The sequence below is a fragment of the Nannobrachium achirus genome (assembly GCF_963921795.1).
Source record: "Nannobrachium achirus genome assembly, chromosome: 13".
Lineage (NCBI taxonomy): Eukaryota > Metazoa > Chordata > Actinopteri > Myctophiformes > Myctophidae > Nannobrachium > Nannobrachium achirus.
The window spans coordinates 5,592,761-5,620,260 of record NC_137833.1 but is presented as its reverse complement, the minus strand read 5'-3'; the positions used below and the strand labels follow the sequence as shown (position 1 = coordinate 5,620,260).

At 43.2% G+C, this 27,500-nt stretch overlaps 1 protein-coding gene and 1 long non-coding RNA gene across 2 annotated transcripts in view; both read right to left on the bottom strand.

Moving 5' to 3' along the window:
- The window catches only part of qkib (QKI, KH domain containing, RNA binding b), a gene marked incomplete at both ends in the record, with an annotated part of 70,187 nt that overhangs the window by 42,365 nt on the left and 322 nt on the right, over positions 1–27,500 (bottom strand). The window lies entirely within an intron of this gene.
- On the bottom strand, positions 10,929–13,112 carry LOC308297044. The gene is made up of 4 exons (XR_013962658.1): positions 13,048–13,112; positions 12,187–12,277; positions 11,760–11,874; positions 10,929–11,373 (listed from the first exon to the last, which is right to left on the bottom strand). It is a non-coding gene; the product is annotated as an uncharacterized lncRNA (long non-coding RNA).

Genomic DNA, 27,500 nt, shown 5'->3' with positions numbered 1-27,500 from the left:
AAATAAGATTTTTACCACTTTTTGTGGTCACATGTTCAGATACTGGATTATGATTGGCTTAAAACAGTGGTAAATCAGTCAACAACCTTGAGTTGGCTCATGGACCCTGCCCACTGAAACAATTAATGATTGTAACTAAATAACCTTGCAAGTTACAACTGTGTTTTCTTTCATTTATATGGTAGAAAAGCAATTTACCATTCGAGGGTCGTGGGTTGTTGGGCTGATTTACCACCTCGTGCCACAACCCTGAAACAGTGGTAGATCAGCTAACAACCCACTCCCTCTCATGGTAAATGGCTTACATCTGAACGGCTACATATATTTTATATACAATTAAAATGTGGTGAGCCACAGGTACAGGGGGGCTAGCCCAGGCTTTTCTTTCTTCAAAGTCTGGATCCCGAGGCTACCCTCTCCCTGAATATCACAGACAGAACAGGATAGGTGACAATGCACAGCGCTGGCGGAGGCCAGCCCTATACCGGAAACCAATACGACTTAGCCTACTGGCCAGAACACATGACACGCCACAGATCTGGCTTTGGGTGTACAGTGATTGGATGGCCCTTAATGGACCCCCTCACCCCATATTCCCACAGCACCTTCCACAGTATACTACCGAGGAACCCCGGCATTAAAGCCTTCTCCAAATCCACAAAACACATTTACTGTAGACCAGATGCATGCTGGTCAGTAGCCCCATATAGAACCTCACCCGTCGCTGCATACTGTTGTGCTCCGAGATGAGGTCCTATAAAGGTGGCGCAGCGATGTCCCAGACCGCCTCCAGATCAAGTTGGAAAACACTCGAAACTAAATTTTATCCAAAAAGTAAAGGTAGTTCCAAGCTCCCAGACTTTGGTTTTCCATCCCACGGTACATAAAACATGCACCACGGCGTTGGGAAAACGGTTTGAATCGCTTATTTAGTCTCATTAAATTCAGAAAAGCCCCCGGCGGCAGGTGCCAGTACTGCATCTTTCCCATTGTAGCAGATACTGGCAACTGCAGCCGGTGGAGTTCCGGTTGAATGGGAAAACATTACAAAACTAACGATTTAAGCGGTTGTTTCATGCCCTGGTTCATGTTTTATGTACTGTGGGATGGAAAACCCTAGTCTGGGAGCTCGGAACTACCTTTACTTTTTGGATAAAATTTCGTTTTGAGTGTTTTCCAACTTGATGTGGAGGCGGTCCAGCGATCGCTGCGCCACCTTTATAGGACCTCATCTCGGAGCACAACAGTATGCAGCGATGGGTGAGGTTCTATATGGGGCTAGCTGGTCAGTTAATTGTTCCACGGCGATATGTAAATCTTATTGATTGAATCAATTATAGTTATTTAATTTTTATCTGACAACTGACTGGGTTTTACTTTCACTTCACAATGTCATCACTTGTTTACACACGCACACACGCACGCAGGCAAGCAGGCACGCACGCAAGCAGGCACGCAGTCGTAGGCACGTAAAATACACACACTCAGTGTGGATCACAGCTGTGATATCTAATAAGAACTACCGTCAACCAGAACCTACTGCAGACAGACCGGTGCCTCTCTCTCTGTGTGTGTGTGTGTGTGTGTGTGTGTGTGTGTGTGTGTGTGTGTGTGTGTGTGTGTGTGTGTGTGTGTGTGTGTGTGTGTGTGTGTGTGTTCACGAGCGTACGTGCGTGCGCGTGAATTTGTCCTTGTCCGTGATTAGGATAAAGTGGAAAAAACATGAATAGGAGTGAAAAAGAGAGAATGTGTGTAAGATACAGAGACATAGAGTGAGACACACACACACACACACACACACACACACACACACACACACACACACACACACACACACACACACACACACACACACAGAGAGAATGGATGACGAAGAGGGAGTGGAGAGAGAAGAGAAGAGAAGAGAAGAGAAGAGAAGAGAAGAGAAGAGAAGAGAAGAGAAGAGAAGAGAAGAGACAGGCACACACACACACACACACAAACACACACACACACACACACACACACACACACGTGTGTGTTTGTGGAGTAATCAGGTCTTGGCGTCACGAGACGCTAACCACTTAATGACTTCAAGTCCTTAATGTCCCTAATCAGCTCCTGTAGGAGTCACATGACGTCCAAACAGGAAGTAGCGGGTCGCAGCGCGGACAAACTGAGTGCGCTCCCACTGTTGGACCAGCGCTTCTCAACCTCTTCTGGATGAGGGCCCACTTTGAAACCCTGAAAGAGTCCGGCAGCGGATTGGCTGCCCTGTTACTACTGTAGGCAAATGTGTATATAAACACACACTGCTCCCCCCTCTATGACAGGCATCAGACTTGCTTGACACTTTTATGGCCCAATCAATTACCTGTCCAATATGTCTATGTCCATGTTCTTGTTTGTGTATCTTCACTGTTTTTCACTGAGCTTTTTATCATTTGCTGTAACATGAATTGCCCAGTTCTTATTCCAAACTGGAATAACATAATCTATCAGAGCAGGAATTTCATGGAAGCCATGGCCACCGTTGCCCCTCAGTTTGGCCTTGTGCCCCTCAAAAAAATGGCATGACTGTACCACTTTCTCCTCTGTCTCTCTCTTGTCAGTATGTAGACAGTATAGGCACCGGTGTCTATTTCTTGTCATGTAGACACCGGTGTTCCTTTGTTGACATTCTGAAATCTTAACTCCCCCGAGGCCCCACCTTTAAACCACTCCAGTGACTTTGATTGGTGCAGGGCTGGGCATGGATCAGATTTTAAATACCATCATGTATCTATTTCACTGCAGATTAGGTTATCATCCCTAACCCTTAAATTCAACACATTCTTTCAATGGACTAAAATCACGTTTCATTTGATGGCCTTCCTGCCCTGGCATTTGGCCTTTGTGCCCTCAAAAAATGGACAACACCAAAGGCCAAGTGGCATTGCCCCTAAAATGATAAAATGCCAGGCCTGGATATAGCACAACTTCCTCGTGTCCTGAAGTTTGCACCACACGACTGACCTGTGCCCTGGGTATGCAACCCAGCCTGGCGGAGACCTGCCCTCTAAGGAGTGCACCTTTCTAGTTGCTACATGCCATTTATTCCACCAACCAGGTGCAACAGAACATCTCTGCTCAGGTTTCTTTAAACATTAACATCCTACTATAGTCTTCTACTGTTGGTCACTGGGAGCTGACCAGTACAACCAGTCTACTACTGTTGCACTGGGAGCTGACCAGTACAACCACAGTCTACTACTGTTGGTCACTGGGAGCTGACCAGTACAACCACAGTCTACTACTGTTGGTCACTGGGAGCTGACCAGTACAACCACAGTCTGATAGTGTTAGACACTGGGAGCTGACCAGTACAACCAGTCTTCTACTGTTGGTCACTGGGAGCTGACCAGTACAACCACAGTCTGATAGTGTTAGTCACTGGGAGCTGACCAGTACAACCACAGTCTACTACTGTTGTACTGGGAGCTGACCAGTACAACCACAGTCTGATAGTGTTAGTCACTGGGAGCTGACCAGTACAACCACAGTCTGATAGTGTTAGACACTGGGAGCTGACCAGTACAACCACAGTCTACTACTGTTGGTCACTGGGAGCTGACCAGTACAACCACAGTCTGATAGTGTTAGACACTGGGAGCTGACCAGTACAACCACAGTCTACTACTGTTAGTCACTGGGAGCTGACCAGTACAACCACAGTCTACTACTGTTGTACTGGGAGCTGACCAGTACAACCACAGTCTACTACTGTTGTACTGGGAGCTGACCAGTACAACCACAGTCTACTACTGTTAGTCACTGGGAGCTGACCAGTACAACCACAGTCTACTACTGTTGTACTGGGAGCTGACCAGTACAACCACAGTCTACTACTGTTGCACTGGGAGCTGACCAGTACAACCACAGTCTACTACTGTTAGTCACTGGGAGCTGACCAGTACAACCACAGTCTACTACTGTTGTACTGGGAGCTGACCAGTACAACCACAGTCTACTACTGTTGCACTGGGAGCTGACCAGTACAACCAGTCTACTACTGTTGCACTGGGAGCTGACCAGTACAACCAGTCTACTACTGTTGCACTGGGAGCTGACCAGTACAACCGCAGTCTACTACTGTTGGTCACTGGGAGCTGACCAGTACAACCACAGTCTGATAGTGTTAGACACTGGGAGCTGAAATGCAGTTCTATTGCGGGTTTATGCGCACGTGTGCGGGGAAATCTCGCTTTAGCGAACGCCCATCATTTCACCCGGAGGGTTAGCCACTTAAGGTTAGGGTGAGGGTTAGAGTCGGGTGTCGAAAAGATGAGATGTAGTAACAGCGACACGCTCCCCACGTGCACATGCACACACACACACAAACACATGCACGCGTGTGCGCACGCGCACGCGCACGCACACACACACACACACACACACACACACACACACACACACACACACACACACACACACACACACACTAATCAATCTTATTGTGAGTGTAGGTCGCTACTTAGTATGATTGCAAACAGATCTGTCACTCAAAGTCACTCATTAATTTGTCACTCAGAATCACTCATTAATTTGTCACTCAGAATCACTCATTAATTTGTCACTCAGAATCACTCATTAATTTGTCACTCTTCTGACATCACATTGACATCACAATATAGCTGAACTGTTCTGACATCACCTCATCCCAGCTGAGCAGAAGGATATAGGATATATAGCCCCATATATGGAGATCCCTGATGTCATCAATATCATCCCAGCAAAGCAGAAGGATATAGCTGACCTGTTCTGACATCACAATGATATGATGCTATATCCTTCTGACATCACAATGATATGATGCTATATCCTTCTGACATCACAATGATATGATGCTATATCCTTCTGACATCACAATGATATGATGCTATGTCCTTCTGACATCATAATGATATGCTACATCCTCCTGCTGAGCTGGGATGAGGTGTGGTGATGTCAGAACGTAATTCTGTCTTGGCCATGGATTGGCCAATCAGCAGCAGCCTCTATGGAGATCCCTGATGTCATCAATATAAGCCCATATCTGGGAATGCCCATGTATGGACATATTGTGTCATTCTCATGTGGTCTATGACATCAGACATTTATGTCAGACGTCAGTCATCTCCATATTTTTGGGGAAAATATGGCCACATTTTGTATGTTGTATGTTTTTTTTCTTTCTATTATGCAGGTTCTGTTCTCTTTCACTCTTAATATATTTTATTTGTACATTTATACACACTGTAATGAACCTAAAACACCATCACCACACAGCACTGAATGAACTGACTGTGACCTCTCTCTCTCTCTCTCTCTCTCTCTCTCTCTCTCTCTCTCTTTCTCTCTCTCTCTCTCTCTCTCCCTGCATCACCACTTTGGCCACAGAATTAATTCATTAATTAGACCAATTACGTGATGAATTGCTGCACTTAGTGGAATTATAAATAAGACCTGGAAGCCCTGAGAGGAGAGGGAAGGAGGGAGACACCAGGAGAGAGAGAGAGAGAGAGAGAGAGAGAGAGAGAGAGAGAGAGAGAGAGAGAGAGAGAAGAAGGATAGAGAAGACGGTAACAGAAGGACTATGGGTATGGCAATTGGGTATGGCCAGACCCATATAATGAGAGAGTTCTGACACTTACGTCGACTCCCATTGTAAGCGTAGAAAGCGGACGTGACGTCACTATTTAGCGTACTGGAGTCGGTGATATTCCTGCTGCTCTTCAGCCTCGTCCACCTCCATTGTAACCGGTTACATGTCTCCATTCCGACATGTCTCCTTTCTGACATGTCTCCATTCTGACACCCTAACCCTAATCTCTATATGGAAGTGTTGCCACTCCGACAATAAGAAGTCAATGTTGGAAAGGAGACATGTCGGAATGGAGAGAGCCCCTCATTGTAACCGAGGCATTTTCACTCACTGGTAAGTAGACTAAATCACGTCTTTTCTCCCTTTTAACGCATTCACTGAATGCTGAAGACTAAATCACATCTTTTCTCCCTTTTAACGCATTCACTGAATGCTGAAGAGCAGCAGACTGTTGTAAGGAATGTCACCAGGCTCCAGCGACGCCACTTCCGGTCTGCGGCGAGATCAAAGCGTGACGCTACTCTCCTCTTGAAATACTCTGGGTATGGCAGCTGCCATGCCTTAGCTCCAGGGGAAAATAAAATAAAATGTACTTCTTAAAATAAATTGTCACAAATGTCACTATGACTATATATCTGTGTTGATTATTCTGTTATTAAATTACTTTAAAATAACTACAATACAAATTAGAACAAAAGTATTGCTTTCACAAGGTATTATATTCTCCACAACACGTGTATCCCCCCTATGTTGACAAATGGTTTATTCCCCGGTTCAGTAGGTCAGCACAGGTGCAATGTATTATTGTTTACTTGTGTCTGCAGTAAAATAATACTATCCACTGATAGTCATCATCATCATCATGCCTGTTTCACCAGTCATGTTGCCATACCCTAGCTTTTACTGAACTGACGCCACTGGGTGACAGGCAGTACGACACCATGAACTTAACCACTTGAACCCTGTATGGGTGAGCAGAGTCCCATCAGGGCTCTGTGCAGGCACCAGTGGTGGGCCGTCAGGTCCTGCAAGGCCTTCTCTGATGGCCCTGCACTTGTCTGATAAAGACATTTATATTTCATAATATATAATTATTTTCCCACAAACATATTGTATTTATTTTGCAGCCACCATTGTCTCTCATTCACTCAGTTAGACTGGTCTCTGGTTCCACTCCCTGCAGGTCTAAAAACACAGCCTGTTTCTTTTTCTTTTTAAACCAATCAGAATTTATGTTGTGTAGAATTTATGTTAGGTAGAAATCTCCACCCTGAGCCTTAGAATGTCCATTGAATCCAGCTGCAGTACAAGTGAATGGGGCTGACATTTGTCAGCTTCTTCCAACCAATCAGATCTCGAGTTTGCCTTGCTGGGCGTATTCTTTCAGATAGCAGAGCCTTCTAGCTGGCCCTGATGCAGCCTCGCGTAGCCAGGCTTACTCATCTGCGAAGAGAAATGCTTGGTGACAATATGAGGCAGAGACCGTTCTAGGAGGTGGGGCTGAATTTTCCAGGATTTTTTTTTTTTTTTCAAAGTGCGGTGTTCCTGCAAACGTATTCCCCGCTGGAATAAATCTGGTCAATATACAATATACAAACAAAAACATGGATTCAGGCGATGTTACACCTACTAAGAGTGAGTTAAGAGCTACAATCTATTTAATGTTTTTCGCTGGAGAATATAAACAGACCTGCACCGCATGACGTAACTTCCGTTAAACGCAGCACTTCCGCTCGAAATCTTGGAACCAACCGGCATATTGTGTACAGGGTGGCCCTGATGAGGTTGCTTGCTTGCCTCAGAAACCTAAGGCTCTTATTTTGGCGTTGCTAGCTTCCCATAGCCCTACAGTCAATAGATCCCATCCCTGGAAGTGGTTCCCGTTTCTCATTGGACAGTTCTTTCCAATGAAAATGGGAACCACTTCCTCCAAACCAAACCTTTGTTTTCATGTTCTTCTGTTTACTGTGAGCTGATGATGATGAGTTCAGTTTGTTAAATTAACTCAATACACAAACAAACAAATACACAAATAACAAAACATGGCTGAAGGAGGAGAATAAACTGATTTGGTGTGGATTTACTGGACAATTTGGGAAACCTTTTTCGATTAGGACTTAAAGAAAAACTTGGCATTGATGGACACATTAGCAGCCATGGTGAGTTTAATCTATCTTTCTAGGATATTATTTTGTACTGGCTATGATGATTGATCGTTTTATAGGCTATAATTGTTGTTGGTGCCTGTGTTGCAAGTTGGCTATGTCTTGACTGTGCCCTAAGCTGCAAGTGTGTGTGTGTGTGTGTGTGTGTGTGTGTGTGTGTGTGTGTGTGTGTGTGTGCGTGTGTGTGTGTGTGTGTGTGTGTGTGTGTGTGTGTGTGTGTGTGTGTGTGTGTGTCTGTGTGTGTCTGTGAGCGTGTGTACGTGCGTGTGTGCGGCGTGCAGTGTGTAAATCAGTCAGTCTCCGATCTCATGCAGCTTGGTTTGGATATCGGTGTTGTCTGTTGTTGCCTGGTTATGTTGAATGCCACTATAATCACGTGAAGTTGTGCGCAATTCTAGCCACTGAGCTTGTGGGAGGATTGATATCTATTGATGGCCTGGGTATAAAATGCACCGCCCGCACGGACAGGGACGTGCACACATGGATATCAAAGGGGGCTTGAGCCCCAGCCCTTTTATCCGTCTTTTATTCAAGAGAATGCTGCCTTCAAACTCTCCTGAACTTGAATGAGGCATCTTATGTTGAAAGATTTGCCGTCTCTGTGTAGAAAGCTATGCCATACGCCATCTCTCCAGTATTGACTTGATTATGCTTTAGTTCAGTGTGGTATCAAGCACCGAAAATAGCAGACCTCCAAGCTCACAACGCGCCGCGCCGCGACACGTTGTGAGCTTGGAGGTCGCTATTTTCGATATTTTCAACAAAAGGCCCTTTTTGAAATGTAACATTCTCTGCACGTCCCTGGTTGGGGTCAGGGCTCTATGCTAGTATATTTTCAGTTTTGACTTGAGTTCATGGATATTATTCTAACCCTGTTTTTGTCATATTATTAAGCCAACAATTTGATGACTAGCAGTAGTTCCCTATGGAGACACAAAGAGCCTGCTTTGTTCCCTATATGGAGTATATGGATAATCCCTTTTATGCCCATAATATGGAGTTCCCTGATGTCACAATATTAAGCCCACATCTAATAGGACTTCATATGGGAATGCCCATATATGGAGGCCACATCGGCCACATTAACAGAATCCATATATGTCCAAGACAGATGGCCAAGACAGCCCATATCTGTGTGGCTGGTTCTACAGACAGGGATCTCCATGTATGGGCGTAAAAGGGATTGTATGTATGATGTCAGATGTCATAGATGTACATAGAGGACTTTCACATAACGAACTAGAAGCAGTGCTCTTCCGAGCACAGGTCTCCACCAGGCCACACAAATCGGCCTGTTATAGCGCCACCATGAGGCTGATTTAAAAATGGGGGGCAGAGGTTCTGAATTAGCATCCAGGGAGTGTGTGTGCTCAGTTTGGCAGCGATCGGGCCAACGGCGCCGGAGATTAGCTGGTAACAACCAGGCCACACAAATCGGCCTGTTATAGCGCCACCATGAGGCTGATTTGAAAAATGTGGGGCAGAGGTTCTAGATTGGCATCCAGGGAGTGTGTGTGCTCAGTTTGGCAGCGATCGGGCCAACGGTGACTGAGATTAGCTGCACACAAACTGCGAGGACGCACGGACGGACACACGGACACACGGACGGACGGAGGGGAAAACATACTCTCCCTCAGCCTTCGGCTGGTGGAGACAATAACTGAGTAAGCATGTTTGGGCTCTCAAATATACAATATACAAATATACAGTACATAGTAAATGCCACTACTGAACTCATAATGCCACAGTCTCGTAGTAAATCAGTAGCATACATATCCTGTAGCTGGAGATGTAGGCCTACCGATATTCAGTGATTGGGTCTAATGATCAAAACGAGAACATTATAATGGTGTAAAAAATCTAGAAAAAACTAAACATTTCCACGCTGTAAGGCCAGTAAGGGACAAGATGACCCCCGGCCACTTTCATTATCACTGAATACACCTTTAAGCCCTGTGTTTTCCTGTGTTGTCCTTGTCGGTTGCAAATCCCATGTCAAATGAGTCTGTAGGCCTACAGTATTTAATTATCAGAAAGTCTTATCCGCCTTGATTAAGAATATCGTCGTTGTCGGGTGAAAACCTTGTATCTCCAAAACCATTCTTTTTGCATTCATCATTTAAAAAATGATTTAAACTAGTGAAAACAGCCGATCTACAAGCACACAACGCCTCGCACAAAAGCCCTATCCGACCACCTACAGTCCGCAGATAGAGCTGGCATCTGCCAATGATCTGGTCTGTTCGGTTATCAATAACCTACTGTATATCAGTGTTTCTCAACTTTTTTTCCGCATGGGCAAACTTTTCATGTCCCAAGAATCCATGGGCACACCAACATAATATGGGGGTGTAAATATCGTCACTGTCGGGAAGAAACCTTGTACCGGTACCTCCAAGTTTCAACCTCCTCGCGGTAGATCGGCTGTTTTCACTAGTTTAAATCATTTTTAAAATGATAAATACAATGCTAGCTTTTCAAGCAGTTTCAAGGGGCACACTTGACCCTTCTCAGGGGCACAGCAGAGGTCCCCATGCAGGCACAGTGGTTGAGAAACACTGCCCTACACACAGAAAAAAAAAGGTTCCAACTGGAACCAAAAATGGTTCTTCAGAGCGATTCCATAGAAGAACCATTTTTGGTTCCACAAAGAACCTTTTTCACCAAGGTTCTTTAAAGAACCATTTATTCGAATGGTTCAATAAAGAACCATTAAAGGTGCTTCAAAGAACCATTAAAAAATGGTTCTTTGAGGAACCATTTCTGGTTCCTCAAAGAACCATTTCAAAAAAAGGTTCTCTGAAGAACCTTTTGGAAAATGAACTTTATAATGGTTCTTCAGCTAAAAAAAATGGTTCTTCAGCTAAAAAATGTTTTTTCAGCTAAAAAAGTGGTTCTTAGGGTAATAAATGTTTCACTACACTTTAAAATATATCAGATTTGTAGGAAAAGATGAACACGAGATTAGTTATAAGTCTTTGAATTTAATCAAATCATCATTTAATCAAAATTCAACATCAGTACAACAGTTTCAAAACATTTAAATCTCTTAAGTGCTGTGCAAGTAAAAAAAGAAGAATACAAAGCAAGTCCACCTCATACAGGCTCCAGCCGCATACTTGACAGAGTTCAAAACAATGTGTTTACTCTTCCAGAGCTTCTCATCAACAGCAATGGGTACCTACAAGTTCTTAAAATGAGCCTGCAAGTTCACTGGAAGTTCTTGAAGGGACAAGTCACTGACTGTTGGTTGTGCATCATCTTTGATGAGATTTCCAATCCCAACACTGCTGAAGCAGTGCGCGCTACATAGCTCTTGAAGTCGACGTGGGACTGCCGTCCTGCCTGGGCGACATCCACGTAGCCGGCGTCGTTCACGTCCCCGCTCGTGCCGTGGCCAGTTTCGTTGGCGTCGTAAGCAGCGCCACAACTAGTGCAGCTGCTGTTTGCCGTGTGGTGATGGTGGTGGGGAATGCTGAGGTACAGGGCACCCAAGCTGCTGCAGGAGAAGCCAGCCGGGTGCACATCCTCCTAGGAGCCATGGGAGGACTTGATGAGTGGACGACTGGGACAGGCTGGAGCACAGGGGACACTGTCGTACGCGTTCTGAAGAAGGGGGAGGTTCAGTTAGTCACATTTAAGATAGTTAAGTCTATCCTTTTCATACAAAATGGAAAATGGTTAGCGGTAGATTTGTGTGGATGATAGACGATAGGAATAACAGCACCTCCTAGTCTTTTACTGTTCTAAATGTTAACTTTCTCTTTCTGGGGCCAAAAAGATGTATGTGTGCATGCACAATTAGTGCATTTATTATCCTGTTAGTGTTTACACTTAGAATTACAATTGAGGAAACAGATTGCTCCAATCTGATTTAAATGCATCTAGTGCAGTTTCTCAGCCCTTTTGGGGTCTGTGTCCCATATCCAACATCCAATGTCATGATACAAATACTTTATATGATTCTGAAATTTGTACTTTTATGCCAATACCTTTTGTATACAGAACGTTGTAGTCGAGGTTGTTTTGTCTGATATCCTCCCAGCTCTCGTGCTCAGCAGGGACGACTGCCTTTCTGGTTCCATACGGTCACTGCTACCAATACTGCTGCAACACACACAATTATTGTGGGTAAAAGACAGTATGTGCAAAAGGATGATGCCTGCATGATGCTGGGGATAAACCAGAATAACAGCAGTTCAAAACCAAAGATGAGGATATTTCCAAGTACCTGGCTTTAATCTTTTACTGAAGAACTGGTGGTGCTGTGTTCAGAGCTATATATAGTCGATAGCGTAGCCTACTGAATGTGAGGGCCTTTGCTACTAGTTACTAGATACTAGCAGAACCTCTAGTTTGGTTACATTTGCAATACTGAGTAATTTCAGTGCGGACACAGTGACCCCTTCCTCCACTTACCATAGAATAGCAGCAGACACATGCTGATGGCGGTGGCCTGTCCCAGCTTACAGTGCTGACCTCAGAACCCTTCCTGGCAGCGGCAGCTACTCTTGAAATGATTTAAAAAAGAAAGAATGCTGCATTCATTCTTTTAAAATGTAAATTAAATTGACTTCAGAATTGTATATACTGTTACCTTTTAAGTCATCTTATACTGCATAAACCTTAATTACCACTTTTGATGATGACCCACTTCTCAACCCATCTTCATTAATGCTCGCAATTGTGTCTCTACTCTGTGTCTCATAGGAGGGCTGTGGGCAGTTCAGAAATCCATCTACCAATGACATCGTTTGGAAGATTCTTTTTTTTTTAAATATTTTAAATATTTTTATTATAGTGAAAACAATGGCTTCCATTATAACATTGCAACTTTTCAAGAATAGAAAGCCTAGTTTCTATTTGTTTTGATTCCCCATCGATGATGTCGCTGGTAGACTGAGTTCTATGAATTTTGCTATTTTATCATGAACATTAGTGAGGACCAATTAAATGAAGATAGGTTGAAAAGTGGTGACGTTTAATGTACAGTAGGGTCAACAAAATGTTTATATTTAACATTAGTCCAATACTTGTCAAACATCGATTTCACCATTGATATAAAACATAGGCCTACATAAATTATAATCTAAAAACACAGAATTTTCCATATTACTGACATTTAATTATTTTGTGCCATTATCTTGTGTGGATGTGTCATTGCACACATGCAATTGTCACACACACACGCACGCACGCACGCACGCACACGCACACACACACACACACACACACACACACACACACACACACACACACACATTCCACAGGCTAACTTACTTTGCTTTCTCACAGCCCATGTATCTTGTCTTCATTTGCTGCCAGCAAATCCCTTCACAGGTTCTGGATACAGAGAAATACAGAGCTCAACTGAGTCAATTTCCCCCTCTTTTTAAACACATTGACCTGTCATTTAATAACACAGACCACACATTACTCAAAATGCCTTAAACAACTTTACTAAACTTGACTTTTAAGCTAGTTTACATCAAATGTTCAACTACATGCCTTCTTAGCTTTCAGCTAACAGTCAATTGAATTAGCAGCTGCAGCTAACAGCTAACCAACAGTATGTCTCTTCCCTCTGCCCTGGCTCCAGGCTGTCACAACAAACACATGTAACTACTGCTCGTTATGATGGCAGTGGAACATTCTAACGTAAACTAAAACATGTTCAAAGTCGAAAAAACCTTACCTTACCTCCAGAATGAAGGAAATGTTGAAGAATGGAGGTGACAAACTTAGCTAAATAAAACTCCAGACCAGCAGTTTCAACGGAGTTGTGACGCAGCACGTATTTCCTCTCTATCCTGAGAGGAGGAAAAAGTGGGCGGGGCCGACATAATGCCGGCCCGCTTGTTGTGTGTGTGTGTGTGCGTGTGTGTGTGTGTGTGTGTGTGTGTGTGTGTGTGTGTGTGTGTGTGTGTGTGTGTGTGTGTGTGTGTGTGCGTGTGTGCGTGCGTGCACGCGGGGAGAGAGAGAGAGAGAGAGAGAGAGAGAGAGAGAGAGAGAGAGAGAGAGAGAGAGAGAGAAAATAACATGTAATGCCATGCCCAACAGACCTAGTTTGGTCATGATTCAAGGCCTATTTGAAAAATTATGTTATATATGATATACAATTATATTAGCCTACATATTTACTAAATAATTTTTTTTGGTGTTTTTCAAATATGTTTTGACAGAATAAGATGTTTTATAGTCATGATTCACCAGGACTGGATGTCTTGGTTCCAGGTTTATAATAATTTATATGCATATTTTCAGAAATCTTTATGACAGCAAAATGACCAACACTGCTGTGCCCCACATAATATGGTTTGGGCATGCTCACACTTATGTTGCCAACTGACATGCCCATATATGGAGATCTCTGTATCTGTCAGTCCCTTTTATATCCCTGATGTCATCAGTATATATCCATATATGGGCATGCTACCTTTTGTACCCATAGGCTATATGGAGCAGACTGATTTGTTTGCACCTGATGCCATGATAACACATTTAGGTTAGATACACTTCATATTTGGGAGTAGTTCCATGGTTATGGCTGAGTCAGTGACATCAGTGATAAGCCTGCCGGCTGGCTAAAAGGTCCTCCTTTAAAACAATTTTAATATAGGATATTGTTTTTTATAAATCTTTCCATCTCTGCATCTGCAATTGTAATTGTTTTAATATGTAGGTTATAATTTACATTTGCAAAATACATACTGTGTAACCTCCATAAAGGCCTAAGAACCTTTTAAATCCCAAAGAACCATATGAGGAATCTGAAGAACCATTTGCTAAATAAAATGGTTCTTTAGTAGGCGATGGTTCTTCAAAGAACCATATAGCCTTTTAAAGAACCATTTAAGAACCATTATTTTTCTGTGTGTATGTAAGCAAGAGAATCGCGCTTGTCGTATTAGCATTATTCATTATTGTTTGTTGCCAAAATCCATTAGCCCCCGCTCTAAAAAGCTAGCTCCCCCATATAGCCCTCCCGGTCACAATTCTCTGGAGCCGTCGCTGCTTGTTGCCTACTTTTGAGTCGTCCGTACTCATTCGTGACAATACTTCCACTTAACCCATTTAGTGCTCCAGACATGAACGGGTTAAATGTCCAGCGTGCCTCTCGCAGGCTCCATACGCTGCCATTCTCTTATTTTGAAGGCCAGAAGTCCATAGCGTAAACACTTCCGGTTTGACGTCATGACGTCATTCAACGGAAGCGATCGTCACCCCATGCCGTTGCTAAAATGGCCGATCGTTGCCTTTGTTATTACGTTATTGTAGCGAGAATCTAATGCCATCCTTGGCTTTAAAAGTGTTGTTTGGAGAAAATGGACATTAAAGATGAGATCCACCGTCGGCCTCCATGTTAAAGGAGTAGTTCACCCCCAAAATGACTTTTTTTCTATTGATTACTCAGGCCATGGAGAGTAGAGTTCAATAATATTTTTTGGTTTTTGTCACATTCCTAAGACAAAAATGTGATAACAGTAAATTTACTCCCATTGATTCCGGATGGTGACCCGTTTCGAAACGGGTCACCATTTTGGGGGTGAACTACTCCTTTAAGGGATTATTATTTTGTGCACGTGGATCCGTGATGATGATGAATCGGCGAGTCCAATCGTGCCAGGACTTTCCAACGGACTGTAGGGTAAGGGTGCCGGCGTTACTCTATATACAGTATTTTACGCGAGTATACTCGGGATCGGCACTCTAAATACTCCAGTATTTTTCACGAGTATACTCGGGATGAGCGTTAAATGACTTAAGAGTGTCACACAAAAGTAGCGAAAGTAGACGATCTAAAAGCTACATGTCGCATCGTGACACATAACCTACTAGTTATTTGTTCACTGTCACTCTCTCTCTCACATACTCTCACTCACTCACTCTCTCACACACACACACACACACACACACACACACACACACACACACACACACACACACACACACACACACACACACACACACACACACACACACACACACACAGCACCGCATGCCTTCAGTGGACATGCTGTGCATGTTGTGTGTGCTTTCAGTGTTATGTTATAGCAGTTGGCCTCAGAGCTCCAAGAATGTATCCATCCCCCCCCCCCCCCCCCCCCCCCCCCCCCTCTCTCTCTCTCTCTCTCTCTCTCTCTCTCTCCCTCTCTCTCCCTCCCTCCCTCCCTCTCTCTCTCTCTCTCTCTCTCTCTCTCTCTCCTCCCACTCCCATGTTCCCTGCTGCTCTCTCCACCTCCAATGTTCCCCAAATGCATGTCTGTCTGTCTGTCTGTCTGTCTGTCTGTCTGTCTGTCTGTCTGTCTGTTGTGCGTATCAACCCTGACTGTGTGTGTGTAAGGGAGAGAAAGGGATGTGGGACTCTCTCTCTGAGAGCTATCTGTGTCAATCTCTCTATCTAGGCACACACACACACACACACACACACACACACACACACACACACACACACACACACACACACACACACACACACACACACACACACACACAGACAGACACACACACACAGCTGTGCTTGACACAGCTGTGATCCGTCACCAGATGTTTCTGACAGACCAACTCGTGAGCACGTGCACGTGTCCACTGATTAGTGTGTGTGTGTGTGTGTGTGTGTGTGTGTGTGTGTGTGTGTGTGTGTGTGTGTGTGTGTGTGTGTGTGTGTGTGTGCGTGTGTGTGCGCGCGCATGTGTGTGCGCGACACGTGCGCGCACAAGCGTACTCAGAACCCTCTTGTCAATTCGTAGAATATGTATAACAAACACAATACCCCTCTCCCAGTAAAACAACAAACTGGGAATAATACACTCCCACATCGCACAGCACCATGTGTGTGTGTGTGCGTGCGTGTGTGTGTGTGTGTGTGTGCGTGTGTGTGTGTGTGTGTGTGTGTGTGTGTGTGTGTGTGTGTGTGTGTGTGTGTGTGTGCGTGCGTGCACGTTCAGGACGCCTTGAAAGGAAAGATCTCTTCTTAAAGGGCCTACACCATGCTTTTAAAACTATATTTTTTGTATAAATATATGCTCAAAATTGAGTCTTAGACAGGTTAACCCTCAACAAACACTCTGACCATTCTTTTTGTTTGTTCTAGCTCTACTATAATGAGGCTCTCCAGCTGCAATACCAAAACGGCCTCTGTTTGCTCAGGGGCGCATCTAGTGGGGTTTTTCCAGAAAAAAAAGAAGTTTTTTGAAAAAAAAGAAGTTTTTTGAAAAAAAAAAAGTTTTTAAAAAAAAAAAAAGTTTTAAAAAAAAAAAGTTTTTGAAAAAAAAAGTTTTTTGAAAAAAAAAAGTTTTTTGAAAAAGTTTTTGAAAAAAAAGTTTTTTGAAAAAAAAAGTTTTTGAAAAAAAATGTTTTTTGAAAAAAAAAATTGAAAAAAAAAAAATTTGAAAAAAAAATTTTTGAAAAAAAGAATTTTATTTTGAAAAAAAACTTTTTGAAAAAAAAATTTTTTGAAAAAAAAAATAAAAAATTGAAAAAAAAAAACGGGAAACGCGTGTGACGTCACATGCGTCAACTCTCAGAACAGCACTGTTCTGAGAACCCGTGGAAAGCTTTTCATCTCTGTCTTCCCAAAACCAGAGAAAGACACAATGTACAGAAATAGGACTTTGTGAGGATAGAAGGTGCCAGTGGGACCCCAAAAAAAGGTTTTAAAATAGAAAAAGTGAAAATTCATGGTGTAGGTCCTTTCAGTTTAGTGTGGGTATTATCGCTCTTACCTCCACATGTTAACTCGTAATTAACTAGAGCAGGGTTCCCCAATAGGCGGCCCGCGGGCCATTTGCGGCCCGCGGGGGGCTACTGTCTGGCCCCCACCAACCCCAGTAATAATGGTGGTATAAGAGCAGCAACAACACTAGTATATCGTCGTTGTCGGCTGGAAATCTCGTATCTCCAAACTTGTACGTTCTTTCGCAAATCATAGAAGGCAGTCGCACAAAAGTAGTGAAAACAGCAGATCGTTGCGAGGCGTTGTGTGCTTGTAGATCGGCTGTTTTCACTTGTTTTTGGACATACAAGATTTTCACCCAACAACGAAGATATCTGACCTGTCGCTGGAGTAGCAGGAACGCCGCCGTCGCCACCTGCAATGTTGGGCCCTCGACTTGGTACCCTAGACATAATTCGGCCCTTGGGGAAAACTAATTGGGGAACCCTGAACTAGCCTGGCTCCAGCCAATAGACCCGCCCACTCTCTGAGTCGAACTAGGAACCCTTCGGGAACGATCCATGTTCTAAGCCGGCCACTGAGCCACTGCCACCCCTGGAACTGGCATCTGTCTACAGTACATATACAAGTATAACATGCTACAGTATATACCGTAGTTGCGACCGTCAGACCAGCTGTCCGTCAGTCCGTCTGTCACACGTCACACTTTTGCCCTGCTCATATCTCCGCCACCGTTGGCCTGGTCCATGCCAAACTTTGCACACACACTCCTTGGCTGCCAAACCACAACCTCCGCCCCTCATTACTCACATGGCCATCTACTAGCGCCACCATGAGGCAGAATCTTGCAAAACACGTTTTTGGACACTGCTCCTACAGATTTTGCCCTAAAATCACGCAAAGTGGTACACAGTATCTCTTAAGTCATGTCATCAACATGGATCTGTCCCATTTCCAATATTCCTTCATGATTGACTATGATTGCCTTCTAAAGTTTGTGTATGTGACCTGACGGTCGCTTATCTCCCGATTGCCCACTACCGTCTTACTGGTAGTGGGCAGTGTTACAGACATCCCAAGTCTACCGGATGTTGCGGGAGTCTCCCGGAAATCAGCGTCTCCTCCCGCACACCCGCGAGTGGCACTAAACCTCCCGGAAATCACGGCCGCTCCCGCAAATTCCTACCATATCCGGCTGGATCCGGTCTAGAAACGGATCTGCGACCCGCGATGCAAATAAATGTGTTCTCATTCGTCGTCGAACTGTCAATCTGGCAAATGAATGATTTGTAATTCGCTGTGGGAGATGTGGGCGTCTAAAAGTGACCAACCACTGGTCTCAGATGCAGAGACTGGGTTCTCATTAAGCGCGAAGGATGTATTCAACTCAAAACAGTAAACAGACAGGTTTTGAATAAAATAACAGTACTTTACAACTGTCGGTTCTTTTTCGCTGGACATATAACTGGACATATAGCTGCAGTGCACGGCAGCCTGCAGGCAGGCTGTTGTGTGCCTCACTGAGAGTGAGAGAACTTTCGGTAACACTTTACAATAATGACCTGTTATAAATCATTTATAAACATTTATAAGCAGTTTGTAGATGAGTAATAAACATGAACAAACTGTTTATTGACATTTTGTAAATGTTTACCTAAACATTTATAACTGTTTTAAACATCATTTACATGTTATTAGTAAGGTATTAGTAAGTAGTAAACTAATCATGAATAACCCATTTATATACATTTGTAAATGTTTACTAAATCATTTATAACCAATGCTAAAAAACACCAATCATCATGTGTAGGAATGCATTTACGAATGTCTGTTAAGGTGACCTCCATGTTTGTTTGTGTTTAATATACGCTTTGTAGATGTTATCAAGAGCCCTAATGTAAAGTGAAGACTCACGGTCACAAGTTACTATGAAAACCTCCACCGGCTGTCTGTCTGTCTGTCTGTCCGTCACGCCACGCCACGCCACGCCACGCCACGCCACGCCACGTCACATCACATCACGTCACGTCATGTCACGTCACACTTTTGGCCCTACTCTTATCTCCGGCACGGTTGCCCCTATCCATGCCAAACTTTGAACACACTCCTTGGCTGCCAAACCACAACCTCCGCCCCTGATTTCTCATATGTCCCTCTTCTAGCGCCACCATGAGGTTGCTTATCTCCCAATTAGGGAGTCTTACTGATTATTTACATCTGTCTGTTAATGTGGCCTCCTTGTTTGTTCATGGTTATGCTTTGTAAAACATCCCTTAAACATCTATAAATCATTAGCAGATGTTATCAAGAGCCCTAATGTAAAGTGAAGACTATTCATTATTTACAACTGTCTGTTAATGTGGCCTCCATGTTTGTTCATGTTTAGCAGTTTGGCAAGTTTGGCATGGATAGGGGAAACGGTGCCGGAGATAAGAGTAGGGCCAAAAGTGTGACGTGACGTGACATGACATGACATGACATGACATGACATGACATGACATGACATGTCATGACGGACAGACTGGCGGAGGGACTGACAGACAGCCGGTTGAGGTTTTCATAGTAACTTGCGACCGTGAGTCTTCACTTTACATTAGGGCTCTTGATAACATCTACAAAGCGTATATTAAACATGAACAAACATGGAGGTCACCTTAACAGACATTTGTAAATGCATTCCTACACATTATATGTGATTTTTAGCATTGGTTATAAATGATTTAATAAACATTTACAAATGTATATAAATGGTTTATTCATGATTAGTTTACTACTTACTAATACCTTACTAATAACATGTAAATGATGTTTAAAACAGTTATAAATGTTTAGGTAAACATTTACAAATGTCAATAAACAGTTTGTTCATGTTTATTACTCATCTACAAACTGCTTATAAATGTTAATAAATGATTTATAACAGGTCATTATTGTAAAGTGCTACCGAACTTTCTCCCAAATAGGTAAGAAATTCATCATGCTATAAATTAATCCGATTATATTAAGGCTAAAATGGTTCCGCCGCCGTGCAGAACCGTTTTTAACAGTTTTTAACAATTTTTAACCGTAGAAAAATGAGTAAAATCAGAGAACAAAAAACTATATTTTTTCGTGCGCGAGAACGGGTGCACACGCGCATGCACAGGGGACCTCCCGGAAATGCTGATCTCCAAGTTGGGATGTCTGGTGTTAAGAGTGTATGTGTAGCTTGTAGTCAATGTAGTGTGGCGTGTGGTGTTGTGTAGTCAGTTGTATAGTGTGTGTAGTCAGAGTTGTGTAGTCGTGGTGTGTGTCTGAAGCTGAAACAAATGAGACCTAAGAGAAGCCAGTCTGTGTGAGGTCATCACCATGCACACCATGCACACACACACACGCACGCACACGCGCACACACACACACGCACACGCGCACACATGCACAGTCGCACACACATACACACACACGCATGCTCGCACACACAAGCATGCACACATGTACACACTTCAGCACTTGCACGCACAAACTAAAACACGCAAACAGTACCCATTCAAACACAATTTGCCTCGGTTCATAAATTCTCTACTACTAACTTTGTATCTCCGTTATTTTGACATTTGTGTGTGTTTTCGTAGATCAACGGCTCCACTTCCTCACACGGGAACGTCGCACAAACTGTTGTCTGTTTTCACTTTTTAAACAATAGATAAAATACAAAAAGGAAGAAAGACAGAAAAGACAGCTTTAGTTGGTTAAGTATTTCTAACCTTGAGGTTTCTAACCTGTTTCCACAGTGACACCAATTAGGGGTGGGCGATATGGTGATGAATATCGTTGAGACGATACAATGTCTCCATGATATGCCTTTTCAGAGATATTGTATATATCGTAATACAATTGAGGGAACCTTAAAAAAAATCCTGTTTAATCGCTAATACAGAGATTCATTGCAGAATTCAATTTAAACCTGCATTTATTTTGGTCTAAATCAGTAGTTCTCAAACTTTAATATGTCAAGGTCTCCACTTAACTCTGACAGTATACAAATGAAACCAAATGGACCCGTAAGTGTCCATTTGGTTCATTTGTATACTGTCAGAGTTACATACTTGTAAAGTTCAATTTAGACCTCCCAAAAGGAACCCAGAGAGTCTAGTTTTTTAAGTAACTTGAGAAAATAACCATAAAAACCAACATGAAAAAGAATCGTGATAAAATTGTGTATCGTGATACAGCTTGGGAAAATATTGTGATGTTGTATTTTTCCATATCGCCCACCCCTAACACCAATAGACCTAAATAAGAACTTATAGTATACTATGTTAGTTCCTTTCATGCGAGCCTTACACAATCCATTGATTATCGATTAAAATAAACATGCTCTGAAAATGCACGCGGCCTCACTCATCTGACCTGACCACAATGAGATGGACAATCTACAAGCTTGCAATAAGATGTGTTGTGAGATTATAGATCTGGTATTCTTCTAAGCTTTATGGAAAACAATGACTATCGATTCATGACATTGACACAAGATTTATTGTCAAAATGTTTTGGTACTGGTACTGTAAGTGTGGCCTGGGGGACCCCCAGGGGTTCTTGGAGGAGTTCCAGGGGGTCCCCAGTGCCCACATCATCCACCGTCTGTTCACCAACTCTTAACCCTAACTCTAACCCATCCTCAGCTATCTGAACACAGGCATCTACAAGCTGATGCGTTGTGAGCTTGTAGATCTGCTATTTTTTGGCAAATGTTCCGCCCAAGGATAATGGATTTTTATTATCGCGATAATATCGTAAATCGCGATTTCTTTTGCCACAATAAACGTGATATGACATTTTCATATCGTCCCATCCCTAACTCTGACAGATGGAACCAAATGTACCGGTTAGGGTCCATTTGGTTCCACTTGGTATAGCCTAGGGTGAATAGCCTTGGGATCAAGGTCATAGGTCATAATGCTATTTTTCTTGCATCAAAGGCTTGTTTTTTCAATTCAATTGAATTGAAATTGAAGTGTCAAATCACAATAAGTTGTCTCAATGCAACCTTTCTTTATAAAACCTATATGAAAGCCACACAATTAAAATCCTCAATCGTGATTATTTGTATGACGATTAATCGTATTTAGAAAAAATGACAACCACTGTCAGTAACCCGATTCGGTAAACGGAATGCTCGCCTCAAAACACGCTCACCCTCATTTGTACCCGTCGACCGCACGCCGGACACTCGGAGCGGTTTTTGTATTCTTGTATTTGTCACTTTTTACTGAGGATAAGGTCAGGAATAGGCTTAGGTTTTGCAACTGGCAGGCAGAAACCGTTCTACTGACTGTGTCTTGAGGGCAAGCGTTCTGGTATTCGGTGGCCTTGTGGTTAGAGTGTCCGCCCTGAGACTGGGAAGTTAGGGTTCAATCCCCGGCCGGGTCATACCAAAGACCGTAAAAAATGGGACCCAATGCCTCCCTGCTTGGCACTCAGCATCAAGATTTGGAACAAAAAATATTCCCGAGCGTGGCACAGCTTGCGGCTCGCCGCTCCAAGATATGGGTCAAATGCGGAGAACAAATTTCACATACAGCAATGAATGTGACAAAAGCCCCTTTTCCACTACAGGGCCGAACCAGAACTTTCCAGAACCAAGAGCTCTCAAGAACCTGTGAAGTTCCAGGACCAAGTTCTGCTTACATTTCCATCTAACCAGAACCACCTGAAACCACACTGTGACGTATTATGAGCTTGGACGCCGGCTATTTACCACATTGAACAAAGCATAATCAAGGGAATACTGGAGATGTGGTGTAACAGTGTGGATTTCCACACAGAGAGGGTAATTCTTTCAACATAAGATGCTGCGTTCAAGTTCAGGAGAGGCAATTCTCTTGAATGCTGCCTTCAGGTATGGCATGGAAAGAGCTGGCATTTGCGTTTCTTTCACCATAGTAAAAACTGCATTCATGGTCTGGACTGAGGGGACACTTTTTACAGATGGATAAAAGGGCAGGGGTTCAAGCCCCCTTTGATGTCTATAGCCCCTTTTCTACAGCAGCTTTAGCACCACACTACACGACACTACACCACACCACACCACATAAAAATATCTACATTTTCCATTACACAAAAGTACCCCTATCGATAAGAAACAAATTGACCCTTTTGACTGTGATTATAATACAATATAAATTTGTATTACAACTATCCTAATTATAATAAACTATAATGGATTATAATAGTGGTTATAACACAATATAATCATATTATTATCAATATTATTATGTATTACAACTACTGTATATCCTGGTGGTCTAAATGAAAAGTCAGTGAGTGATCAGTCATTATGAAGTGTTGGCCCAGTTTGGCCTAGCTCAGACCTACTCTAGATTGGATACTGTTTAGTACCACGTTTAGTACCGCTTTCACACCACACCACACCGCACCCTCCACTTGTGCCAGGTTGTCCACTACAAGGACCTGGGTAGAGGTTCTGTGGTGTGGTGTGGTGTGGTCAGGGGCGCAGGAGGCATTTTAAAAGTGAAGGGGACATATCCGGGAGGTATGTGCGCGCGCGTTAGCGCGCGCGAAAAATGTTGGGGTATCCCCCCCACTTTTGGTGATATCCCCCCCACTTTTGCCCCGAGGAGGGGGGACATATCCCCTCCACTTGAGCTGAATTACACAGTTGTTTTACGCAGATTTCAAGGCATTTTTAAAATGAAATACACATGAATTAATAATTTGTAGGTTTCTCCTCACCTCCTCCAAAGCCTGTACTGGCTGCCCTCCCGTTGTTGTTGTTGTTGTCGTCTGAATTTGCCTGGTCATAAACCATGAAAATTAAATCACTATGTTCTGTGCATGTTGACAAGTGTCAAACCAAAGACACATGTCGGCTGCTGTCTTTTTTGTTGTTGTTGTTGTTGTTGTCAGAATTCGCCTGGTCATAAAGTTTCATAAATCATGAAAATTAAATCACTACAATTTGTTCTATGTTCTGTGCATGTTGACAAGTTTCAAACCGAAGACACCACATGCATGTACAGTGTTTTACTTTAGTAAAATATTCTGTGACCAGTGAGTGACAGTGATTCTTTCACTCTTTCACTGATTTATTTTCACGTGGGGCCATGAGTGATTGCCTCATTGGTGTCCATTTTTGGGTCCGACATGAAAAAGTTGGGAACCACAGTAACAAGAGGAAACGTAACTTAAAATGTGTTGACAAACGAAATTGCATTTCCATTATGCATCTGTTCAAAAGTACTTACATTGTTGCTTGATTTAAAGAACGACGTTATCGTTTTTTGGTTTTTTGACCGTTTCATTTTGACTGAGAATGATGTGAGACTAGCCTACACACACGAGCAGCAGGTCCAGCACCTGCAATGACGGTGACGGTCTCCTTCTGCCACTGCCTGCCTGCTTGTCACTATCGCGTCACATTAATTAAACTCATTCAGAACAGCTGAGCTGAGCTGCCGACCTCACTGCACTGGTGGGACTGTGCCTCTAGAGGGCAGTAATACGCCTTGAAATGAGAACTACTCAGTGTGTACAGTATAATCGATCATATTTGCGGCTTTTTCTTGGACCTGAACACTGGGGGGGATATCCCCCACCCAAAAAAAGTGGAGGTGTTAATCCCCCCCGTCCCCCCCTATCTGCTGCGCCCATGGGTGTGGTGTGGTGTGGTGTGGTGTGGTGTGGTGTGGTGTTGGGCCATGTCAGTGGAAAAGGGGCTTATGTGTGCACGTGCCTGACCAGTGTGTGTCCCTACCTTCATCCAGCATTCTAACAAGACAACCAGTGTGTGTCCATACCTTCATCTAACAGTCTTAACATAACAACCAGTGTGTGTCCATACCTTCATCCAGCATTCTTACATGACAACCAGTGTGTGTCCCTACCTTCATCCAACAGTCTTAACATGACAACCAGTGTGTGTCCATACCTTCATCTAATAGTCTTAACAAGACAACCAGTGTGTGTCCAAACTGTCCATACCTTCATCTAATAGTGTTAACATGACAACCAGTGTGTGTCTATACCTTCATCCAACAGTCTTAAAGAGGCGGTGCCATAGTTTTGTACCTTTTCTGGTTTTCATGTGTCTAGGAGGTTGACAGTACTTCATTAGACCCCCTGGTGTGGTTGTATGAGCAATTATGTATTCTCTTTGTATTTGGGTTTTTAGCTGGAGGCTGCCACCTTGTGGGTCAAAAGTGCCCAAAAACACAGGCACAATTCACCATTTGTCAGCCTTCTGATTGGTCCCTGAGACTCCCTGACTGGCCAACCAGAAAAATACATTCACTTTTTGCAAGCGGGGGTGGAGTTCTGCAGTCGGAGAAAGTGGGAGCCGTCTTTCACCGGCTGTCCGCACTGCGGAGCACGGCCAGGCCGCTCGCGACCATAGCGTTTGCGATCATTGTAATGAATAAGCTTCAACAGACTAGTTCACATGGACCTTATCAATGGTCTAACTTGTTACGTTTGGGTACATATATTTTAAATGGGCAGAATTACGAAAAGCCAGCCTATTATGTGAGGAGAACAGATTATAGTTCTCCTCTTCCTACCCAAGATGCAATGCGCGATTTCTATTCTCTCTCTGATCCAGAGGATTAAACTAATTAAAACATATATTTTCGGGGGAAAATTACTGTTTTGCTATGTAATTACTGTACCTTTTTCTTCCCTTTTTATTAATATCACGTAGATGTGTTTTTTTTTTGGTACTTTATATAGCTGTAATGAGGCTATGAAGGAAAAAAAATCCCATCCACTTCCACTATAAAAGAATCTGCAATAGTGATTCTGTCCCACTGGGATTAAACAAATTAAAACATACATTTTCGGGGAAACCCCCTGTTTTGCAATGTAACTACTGTACCTTTGTCTTCCCTTTTTATTAATATCACCTAGATGTTTTTCCTTTGGTACTTTAAATTGCAATAATGAGGCTATGAAAAAAAAAATCCCATTCACTGCCACTATAAAAACAATCTGCCCAGGGTTAATGTCCCATCATAGTAACAGGGCAGAATGGGGCGGGATTTGCAAAAGCCTGAATTACATCATAGAATCAACCCCTCCCCTAATTACCATTCACCCAACTCTGTGGGTGTGGCTAACTTCAGCTGGGTCACCACCCACCATGACAACCATGCATACCAATGAACTGGTGGGTGTGGCCACATAACAATATCATTTTAACTCTTTCTGTACACTTTTTTGGAAAAAAATCTTCCTCCTAGTATTTATAATCATAATAGTAGATAATCATGTACCCCATTTCTTTTTTATCCCACGATTTTGTAACCCATTTTTCACCCAGTGCCAATTGCCTATGTAATCCTGGGCTCTGCTCTCCCTCTGCCGCGCCTGGGGAGACAACAGACTGACCTCATGCTTCCTTCTATGCATGAGGAGCCCAAGTTGCTTCTTTTTACCTGCCAGTGGAGATTTCCCTGGTTTGGACGTAGCGTGTGGAAGGAACACGTTATTCCAACCAGTTCCTTTCCCTTCCATCAGGCGCCCCGGCTGGCCAGGGGGAGGCATTATTGAGACCAGGATTACTGCATGTTTTTGTGAGGGTATTAGGGATGGTCCGATCAGGTTTTTTGGAACCGATCACCGAGCACCGATCACAAAAGTTTGATCACCCGATACCGATCAATCACCGATCCGATCAAGTTATTATTTATATTTTCTAAATGTTAATGTTTTAACTTTAATTCATTCATTCACTCATGAATTCATTTATATATTTGCCTTATAGTTATTTACCAGCATTACTATGTATTTATTATCGTAGCAGTAACTAATTATTCCTTCAGCACTGTGGAAATCAATACCCCAAAATGGCCTCAAGTGGGCATACTGAACGGCTGGTTGATCGGATGCACCGATCGGATCGGATCGGTGAATTTACCTTTTGATCTAAACCACCGATTATCGCCGATCACGCTTTGATCGGCCCGATCCGATCCATTGCCGATTGATCGGTAACATCTCTAGTATCAACCCTAGGAGACACGGGGAGAACATGCAAACTCCACACAGAAAGGCCCTATCGCCA